Here is a 10,383-nt window from a genome sequence, read left to right as displayed (position 1 = left end):
ATCAACTATTCAATCTGTAAGTAGTTGAAATTAACGATTTCCAGTTTATCATCATAGAACAAAAGCATTAAGGGATAGAGAGTAATATATTTTTCTTTTTGATATGAATTCAGCGTCTGAATAACAAGTTATGTCTTTGATAGTGTTAATCTATTGCAACCAGTAATTATAGACATAGTACTTTAACTTTGAGTATTGAATTCCTATAGTTTGGAAGTTTACCGTAGTTTCACACTGTGAAACGAAACTCACCATTTAGACTTCCAAACTATGTTATGCACAAGTGTTAAGATTATTATAGAATGATTTTGTCTGTCTGTTCGTTCGTTCATCCGTCACGGTGACAGGTACCAGAAAACAACAGTAAGTACTTTGCAAAAAAATCAAGGTATGATCAAGGCCGTCCATGTTGTGATTTCCAAGGGGAAGGGGGGGGGGTGAATATGAGCGACATTTCAAATGTAATCTCAAATTTTTGCAATTCCGGTAACTATTCTAAAATATCTTTTTTTTTTCGATCTTCCGAAGAACAATTTCCTCTAAAAGGGGAGGCGAGCGCCCTTGGGTATGATACACCTTCAACACGATTATCCTGAAACACGGACCCAATTAATTGATCATTCATACACCACATCACACATTAAGGGAAAATCACATTTGGTAACTGTGTTCATGTAAGCATATGAAATTTCGACGGACCAACAGTGCCATTTATCACTATTGTTAATCTAATCCCTTATGAGCATTGCCTCATCACTGATCAGTATGACAGGCAGGATCATTGGCTATCCATTTACAGAACGTGAGTTTTAGGAGATTGTAACAACATGGAGTGCCATTACTGGTTGAATGCGGTATGGAAGAAAACAATCTTAAAATATTCACAAACAAGCATTTGAAGGAGCATATTAATAAGCAAGTTTGCAAATATGTTTGTTTTCGCAGCTTTGAGGCTTCTGGACCCGTTGAATCCCCTTGTGTATATCTTCTTGCTACTTACAATGGACTATTCCGATTTGGTGAATTCAATTGCTGAAAATGATTGCTAGCACTAGATTTAGCAGCAAAAGAAACAGAAAATAAGCGCCATTCCCGGGTATGTTAGTAGATCACTACTACCGTAAAGGTGACATGAATGAGGAACTAGAGACCCTGCAGTACGGTCCATGAGCAGACGTTGTATGCACGAGAGGTAGAAAGAGATAGAATCGAATCTTGGAACATCAAGAAGAATGTTTGCAACGTGTAACGGAATGAGAAGTAGTTCCACTGGATGAATGCTGGCGTGGTAACTTGCACCAAGACAGCTGTCCCATCCAGGATTCTGATATATTAATGACCTCCTCCAATAAACCGTGCTGGTTGTAACACTCGTGACCCTTCTCATAATCAGCTACATGCATTTGACAGTTAAAACACTGTTCACATTACGCCTATTCAGTAGAGCTCTACATGCATTCCTCATATCCAACATTTAACCTCAATCCCTCTACTCGTTAACATTGCATTTCTAGACATTTTCTACGTTCTATCTTCGCACTTTGCCCTCGCTTACTTCCCACCTTGTATACGTTCTGCCACTAAACATCCTCTTTTTCTCTGTTGTTTTTGGTGCTGAATCCAGTGCTAGCAATCATTTTCAGCAATTGAAGTCAACAAATCGGGTTAGTCCTTTGTTAGTTGACCTTACACTTACATTCTTACTAGCTGAAAACCCAGTTTTCGCATGGGACAGATAAAATATCTATGTAAACAAACTGAACACGAAAGGAGAAAAATATCGGTCACTTTCTATCTACTACGTTTACATATCCCGGTAAACACTCCGGTTCGAATTTTGAAAAAGCCGCCTCTTGTCCCCAGTTGATGGGGGTTGTGGGAGTATCAGAATCCATTTTAACGACCGCGAAAACTATGGATTTGACACTAATATCGGCTATTTTCTACTACTTTTACATGTCCCGCTAAAGGTCGCCCCACCTGGTTCGAATTTTAAAAAATGCTTCATCTTGATCTGGGGCCTGAACCAAGGAACCCGTGACCAAAATTTGGCAACTCTCGATCTACTCGTCTGGTCCCTAGGCCGCACATAGACAGATAGGCACACAGACAGATAGGCACACAGACAGACAAACTCTTTATTTTATTTATATTAGATTAGATTAGATTCTGTAAAACTACAAAAGTGTGATTTCTAAATACTTTTGGTCACCTCCTTGTGGTAAACCTCTGTAATGATTTTCATGACTGAATTTTTGTCTCGTTTTACCAGTGAAGCTTTTATGCCTAAAATTATACTTCTCAGGGACGAGTTTCCATTTTTAACAAAATTGTCAGGAAATTAATTTTATGGCCTACTTACAATATCTAGTCAAAGAAATTCTGTTAAGTCCAGAAGCCAAAATTGTGGTGATATTTTATTCTCAGGAACGATTCTGCCGATTTGAATGTAAATTGGCACAGATGTTGTTGATGGATTACTTAGGTAGTCTTTGGAATTTGTCATCGATCAAATACAGTGAAGTTTGAAGATCAAATTTGATTAAAATCTAAGAGAAATCAATCTATTTTTTTCTTTCTCAAGAGTGGTTCCACAAATTTTAACATTAAACTGTTAGAAAGTAATTCAGTTAATATTAATATATTTTCTTTGTTATATTTAACTGAGAGTGGTCAAAGACAAATACAAATACAGCACTTTCTATATCTTCTTTCAAAAAACAAAAGAGAAATGAAGGGAGAGGAGAATTTGTTAAGAATGAACAAACTTGGTGAAACTGGAAACTAAAACTTTAAATTTTAGGAGAAAATTGGACATAGATTGATTGCCAATTTCATGAAAGTCTTTTAATTTCAAAAAACAACAAAAACACATTTTGATGCAAGCCTAAGGTAAAAATCGAACTTGAACTTTTGTTTTTCAGGACTGTTTATAAAACTTCGACAGAAATTAACGTAAAGGTTACAGATAATATGCGTATATAGCATGTCAAATTTAGTTACATTTGATCAAGATCAAAGATGAAAAGTTATAAAAATTATCCAAACTAATATTGTGGCAGGCCGGAGGTATGCGTTTGCGTAGACCGGCACCCACACAAGAGAATTTAGTAATAACCAAAATACTCCTAATTGGTCAACAAAGTTTCTGCAAATCACCAATTATACCTCGAGCGACAAAGTTATAAACTGGAACAGGAACTCAAGTAACAACTAATCTGACGATCTTAGTATTACAAAGTAGCATTGACATCGGCCAAGACTTAACTCCTAATAAAAAAAGATGGAGTTCGTTATTCTGACAAAAGTTTAATAACTACCAACCCTTTGGAATATCACTTGAGAACAAAAACTCAGAAGCACAGTTCCTTGCAGTAAGCCTGCAGTTTATTGGTTCTACTGATATTACAAGTTCACGAGCCGGGGCTTTGAATGTAACTAAGTGTCTATAGAAAATGTATGTAAAACTTACGTGACACGTTCCAATCTCTAAATACTTTCACAGAGAATAACTCACTGACAAATAAAACAAAACTTCACTAGATTGGGAAGGCACGAGTCAGTCCTAGTAGAAGGTTTAGGTGTACAAGTGTAACTATTTGACCTACCGGTGTGTCTAAGCTAGCTATGCAATAAACCTAGAGTCTATCTAAACACAAATTAAATAGAGGAGTTACCAGAGAAGGTTTAGATATATAGGTGTAACTATTTGATCTACCGTTGTGTTAAAGCTAGCTAGGTAATAAATCTAGAGTCTATCTAAACACACATCAAATAGGGGAGTTTACCACAGGTTTAGTTGTACAGGTGTGACTATTTGATCTATCGGTATATTTAAGCTAGCTAGGCAATAAACCTAGAGTCTATCTAAACACACATCAAATAGGGGAGTGACAGGACTTTGACCGTCAGTTTCCTACCCTCGCCAGCAGTTTCTGGGCGCACAGACCCCGGCTGGAGCTAAGCTTATAGAAGCAGATTGCCAAGTTCGAAGGAGGCAGACATTGACCGTCAGTTTCCTAAGCCAACAAGCAATTATGGGCAGACCCCTAGCTGTCGTCAAGCTTTCAGAAACAAATTGTCAACTTAGTCACTGGGACAAGTTATGGATGGTAACCAAGAGAGTAAGAAGGCTTCCGGGAAAGCCGGCAGAGTGACGGCAAGGATTACAGAAACTACTCGGAAATCCTGGGCTAGGTCGTACCTAAGACATTGCGGACTCCGTCTAGATAGTACGACCTTGAGGGGCTTCAGGAAGATAGGAACCAAGTCCGAAGAACGAGCCAAAACCAGGTTTTTTAAGGGGCTCGTTAACCATGCAGCCGGCACCAATTTACGGGCCGGGCTCATAGGTCTAACGTGTGCCTACATTGCACTAGGGCCGTTAGGTCAAAGGTTGGACATGCGTGGTAGTCTTAAAGTTGCCTGAGGAGGAACCAAGGAGTAGTAAACAGCCTGAAAAGGAATCTGATTGGTTAGCGCACGACACTAATAGCAAAGTCGACTGAGAAAAGTTCTTTTCCGTGGGCAAAGACAATAGCGATTGGAACACGTCATGCTGATAACAGAATTTAACATCAAGATTGGTTTACAACAAAGTGCCTGGGCGGCGCTAAATGAGAAGAACAGATTCTGTTTGTATGCATGCGAGTATGTATGTGTATCCTCTACTCCGTGTATTTGCGTGTGTTGCCCCGAAACTCTGGCAAAGTGGTTTACATTGAGATATACAATAATCATGCATAGTTTCACTTGAAAACATTAAACATGAAAGATTTTATATATGTTTATACCAAGGATCTTCTTCCTATAATTTATCTTTAAAAAATTCTGTTAAAACATATATAAACATCTTCAGTTTGAGGACAGAAAAAGAATCTTCTTCATCTGGCTTTTTAGAAGCAAAAACGAAAAGATTTTAAACACACAAATTATATGTACTTCTTTCAAAGTCTTCTATATTATTATTAATAATAATAATAATAATAATAATAATAATAATAATAATAATATAACTAATCCTAAGATTACACATATAATTTACATAGAGTTGTGTAACACAGACATTTCCCTGTTCAAAGAGGGGATATTATTATCTACCAGAGAGTTAAACTCTAAAGTCACGCAAGGGGAGATATGCAGCTAGAACCAGGAAGACAAGAAATATTTCTTTGTGGCTAATAGAGAACTGAAACACTCAACATGAATTTGTATTTTAAAAGACGTAAACGAAATACTAATTCTGTTGGAGTAACAAAAATGAAAAAAATAGAATAGAAATTAAGCAAAAATTAATCTGCGAAATTAAGGACATTACAATATACAAATAGAAACATTAATATACGTAGACAGTCGTGGAAACTTATAAGGGTTGGAGAAGACATTGTAATTTTTGTTAAATTTGCTCCAAGCTAAACGCCAAATCAAAAACGAATTTTTATTCGTTAGAATTGAGTAGATGGATTTGGTTTGTAATATACCAAAGAATCAACTAGTTAAAATTTAACTTTTGTAAAGACCAGAGCCCAAATTTGATCTGAAACAAGGACTAAAACGAACAAAAGGTTTTATTTCTGACAAACAGTGAAAACGATTTGCACCAAAGTGTTATGCTAGCAATTTACAAATAATAACTCCAGAGTTAACATTAGCAAGTAACAAAGTTCTTTTTGTAGGTGTGCCGTAGGATTTTAATTTACAGAGTTACTGTACCAAAGTTTGAGAAAAGTACAAAAAACATTAAATACGCATCATTATGGTTATGGCTCTTACCGTAGAAAAAGCCTCGCTTCAAATAGCTGGTATTATTAAGTGTTTATTTATCAGGTCCTTGAAATTCAGTTATCAAATTAATATAAAATGATTCTAGCTATTTATAAAATGTATAATTTTAAATTACATTTAAGGAATAAATGACAATAAAAAAGAAAAAGAGAAACAAGAAAAAGGAAAAAGAAATGAGCACCTTCAGCGATACAAATACAATTTATGAAATCATACATAAATTAATTATTATATATTTATTCTTTCCTCATGAAATGTATTTTAAGCACCTTTGAACTTTATATTATGGGAGCAGTTGCATTTCTGGCGGAAGATTCACTTTAATAAGATTTAACGGTTATTGGTATAAACTAGGGATGGCCAAAATTTTGCGGAATCCGGATTCCGAAAATTTTGTTTTCCGTAATCGGAAATTTTGTTTTCCGGAATCGGAAAATTTACTTTCCGAAATTCGGAAAAATTCCGGATTTCGGAAAAATTCCGGAATCCAGAAAAAATCCGGAATTCGGGAAAATTCCGGAATTCAGAAAAATCCGGAATTCGGAAAAATTCCGGAATTCAGATAAATTCCGACATTCGGAAAAATCCGGAATTTAGGAAAAATTCGGAATTTTTCCGATTTTACTTTCCGGATTCCGGAAAGTAAAAATTCTGGAATTGGCCATCCCTAGCTAGTAGCTGTTAAAAGAGAAACACAATAATGAATATATATACTGTATTAGTTTCTTGTAGTTGGATATGTCTTTATCACTTACGTAGACAATTGCTACTGCAGTTATTTACTGCTTTATGAGGATGGTCTTATTTTCACACAAAAAAAAGTCGCCGGTATGTCTCAAACATTATCGCGTTCCCACCTGCAGCTGCTCCAAAGCACTGCAAACTACTTTTTAACCAGGCGAAAGGCAGTGAAGGAAAAGAAATCTCAACAAATATTCTAATAACATTCGCTTATTGTCAACATACCTACAGTGAGCGCAGAAAGTGTTCGTACACCGTGCATACTTTATATTGGAAACAGCTAGCATGAGAACGGGAGGTGGAAAATATATATATAACCAGAATTAAGACTACACATTCATACATTTTATTTCTATATACAAGAGAAAGGCCAAACAAAGACAATCACTGTTTTGTTCAGAAGAAAAGAGAGAATTCCTTTTTTGTAAACGCAAAAAGTCAGCGTACACTTATGATTGAATTAATGTTTATAAAGTATATTACGTTATTTAATATTTTGTGGGATTACCCTGTGCGTTAATGATTGTCTGTAGTCTTCGTGGCATTGATTTCACCTGTAGTAGTTCGTAGTTCTGTAGCTTCGGGACTGATTATGTCCCATTCTTCTTGAATAGCTTTTCTCAGGCCTTCTTTAGTAGAGAAGCTATGCCTTCTGATTTTTGTCTCCAGAACAGACCATAGATGTTATATGGGGTTCATGTCTGGAGATTGGGGAGGTGTGCGAAGCTGTTTCAAGGTATTATAGAGTAGCCACAATCGAGTATTTTCCGCTGTATGTTTGGAGTTGTTGCCTTGCTGAACAATAAATTGTTTTCTGCGCACTAGTATGGAGATTTTCCTTAATATGTTAATATACACTTTGTGGATCATCACTCCATCGATAAAGTGGAGACGACCCACTCCTGAGGCACTCATACAACCCCAGACGAGCACGGCCCCTCCTCCGTGTCTTACTTTAGGGACGAGATTTTGAGGATTCATCTATGTATTCACCTTGCGCCATACCATATGCCTCCCATTGGATTCGATAAGATTAAATTTACTTTCGTCCGAAAATATGACCCTATTCCAGAAAGAAGCCTGATCCCTTATCTTTATACTCTTTTTCAAACTTTAGTCTCTTTATACGATTTGTCTTGTTCACCCATAACATTTTCCTGGCTATCCGACCATGATACCCCGCAAATATTCCGCACTGTACTGGCTGATACTTTAACACCGCGTGTTTCCAGATCCGTTGCCAATTGAACAGCACTACTTTTCGGAACCTTTTTTCTATCCCTAATAATGTAACGTTTATCTTGTTCACTCAACACTCTGGGTCTTCCATTTTTTTTTTCGCACAGTGATAGAAACATTATACATCGCAATTATTGTTTGTACTGTTGAACGAGGGCTGTCTGCAAGGTTTGTTATCTTTCTCAAAGACTTACCTTTCTTGTGCAATTTAATAATTACTTTTCTTGTCTCCTCATTTGTTTCTGTTCGGTTGCTTCCCATTTTGATAGCCCACCGTGCAGTTTTTTCACTCCTATTCACAACTAAACTCATTCTGTTATTCGTCATGCTATACAGAGGTGTATACTCAGGTGAATACTAGTGAATCCCAGTTGTGGGTATCTTTGTTTCGTATTCGTAAGTCAGGTGCACGATCTCTTTTGCGTCTACTCTATACACTTTCTACGGAATTTATTTACTTTCTGACTATTAAACTTGTCTTTGTGGTTCTTTATTGATATATTCATAAAGCTTAGTTTTCATTATTCATATTGTGTGTGTTATTACACTTCTTAAATTTTCTGTTTCTTTTTCTCAGGCATTCTCGTTTCAATAGCATAGGTGTACGAACACTTTCTGCGCTCACTGTATGTACAGTAAATACAAATTTACAATTTTTTACTTTACGAAGTATACAATGTAATTGTTCAATAATTAACATAAGCAGGCATTCATTAATTTAAATTAATATAATAATTAACAAAACTAATAAGCGGGTGATTGATGACTCAGTGGTAGAGTTTTCATCTATGGTATTCTAACCGAGGACATGTGGGTTTTCGATGGTTAATTTTGTGTTCGAAAATTTTTCCGGTGGTAGGTCTACTCTTGGTTCCCTTTCTTATATTTGTTCCATCATCACTCATTAACGAATCTAGTTTATCAAAACTCTATAGCCATATATTCATTCTGTCCGTCAGTGAAACAAACAGTCTCAAGAACTATTTGATGGATTACCATCAATTTTGGCCACGATGTACAGAGTCAATAGTTAAGAATCGAGTTCCCTGATGAATGTAATATTCAAACCGGAAGCGGTACAAATCAACCATTTCCGGTTTTAACGTTAATCATTATATAGTAAATATGGTAATAGATAGCGAGAAGCGGTTTCCAGTAATCGACATATATAACATTCATGTAGATAGAATGTTACCCAATTTGTGCATCTGCTGAAAATAATGAGCTTAGGTATTTAGAGAGCATTTTCCGCTTTAGAAAATGTGTGCTTGGTAAAGAATTAGCTGAGTCAGGCATGTAGCTAGAATATGGTAATAGGAAGGGGGTTATTTCCAGAGGCTCAATCATTCTAAACTATTTTATTGGCAACATATATTGGTTCGTTTAGCCAAGATTTCTAATGGAGGGATGATATGAAATACTGTGGTTACACACCAGAGGCTCGATCAATCTAAATATTTTACTGACAACATACCCATATTGATTGGTTAGGACAATAAAATGAGGATATATTAGTAAGTATTTTAATAAAAAGCTATGAGGAAATCTCGAGTAAAAAAATATAAAAAAGTATTGAAAAGGATATAGTCTTCCGAGGTCATTCGAACGGTGTCGAGAATTTTGCGTCTGGGAAATTTGCGCCCTACCTCAAGAACAGGGAAAATTGCGCCTGCGATGTACCTCCACCGGGAAGTTTGAGCCCTGCGAAATAAAAGAACCTATTCGAGCTTACGCATTTGCTCGGAGGGACTGACATTACAGCATAAACAATCCTCCCCCCACAACCATGCCATTTGTGATTTATCTTCATCGTGGCTACATAAGGGGAGAATAAACTTCAATATAAGCCAAAAGAACACAACGGATCAACGCAATCACTACTTCTTCCAGAGATGATTTTGGGGGAACACTGGCCTCCCCAGAGCTCCCAGGAGGAGACCAAAATAATACGTCTATAATATAATAATAAATAGAATAGTACCAGCAGTGACCCCCTCCGGAATATTAAGTGTGCCCCCCGGAACATTTTTTCTGAAAGAACTACTGAACGCAATTGTGTGTTTGAAGTGTAATTCCAGCAAGTAAACACACTGTACATAGTTATCTTGATAATATTACTGAACTGATTTTACATTCACTTTACATTTTCTTTTCTATATTTTGTGTCCTACAAAGCCAAACAACTCGCAAGGATTGTGAACAGAGCTATCTGGGTAGAGCCAAACAGCCTTTTGTAGATTAAATTATACTCTTTGATTATATTAATAAATAATTATATATCAGTTATTTATACTTTTATTGTAAATTTTGTAGTATAATGAAAAATTGTATTTGTATGGATTGCCCTTTAGTGAACTAAAATTGTATTTTTTTCATTTGTTCGGAATATTATAACGGATGGAGTAACTCACTGAGACGATGAGAGGCAAGCCTAGTTCAAGTGTGAGTGGAAGTTACTTTACACAATACAAAAATAAGTTGAATTGTAGGGCGCTAACATCCCAGTGCAAATATATAGCCGGCGCATTTTCCCCTCTTTTTGCGGTAGGGCGCAATCATCCCAGTGCAAATATACGTATTGCGAGCTCATTTTTTCCTATTTTTTTTTTTTTTTGGTAG

This window comes from Thermobia domestica, chromosome 11 (assembly GCF_964235325.1).
Source record: "Thermobia domestica chromosome 11, izTheDome1.hap1.1, whole genome shotgun sequence".
Lineage (NCBI taxonomy): Eukaryota > Metazoa > Arthropoda > Insecta > Zygentoma > Lepismatidae > Thermobia > Thermobia domestica.
Note: the sequence above shows the minus strand (reverse complement) of the source record.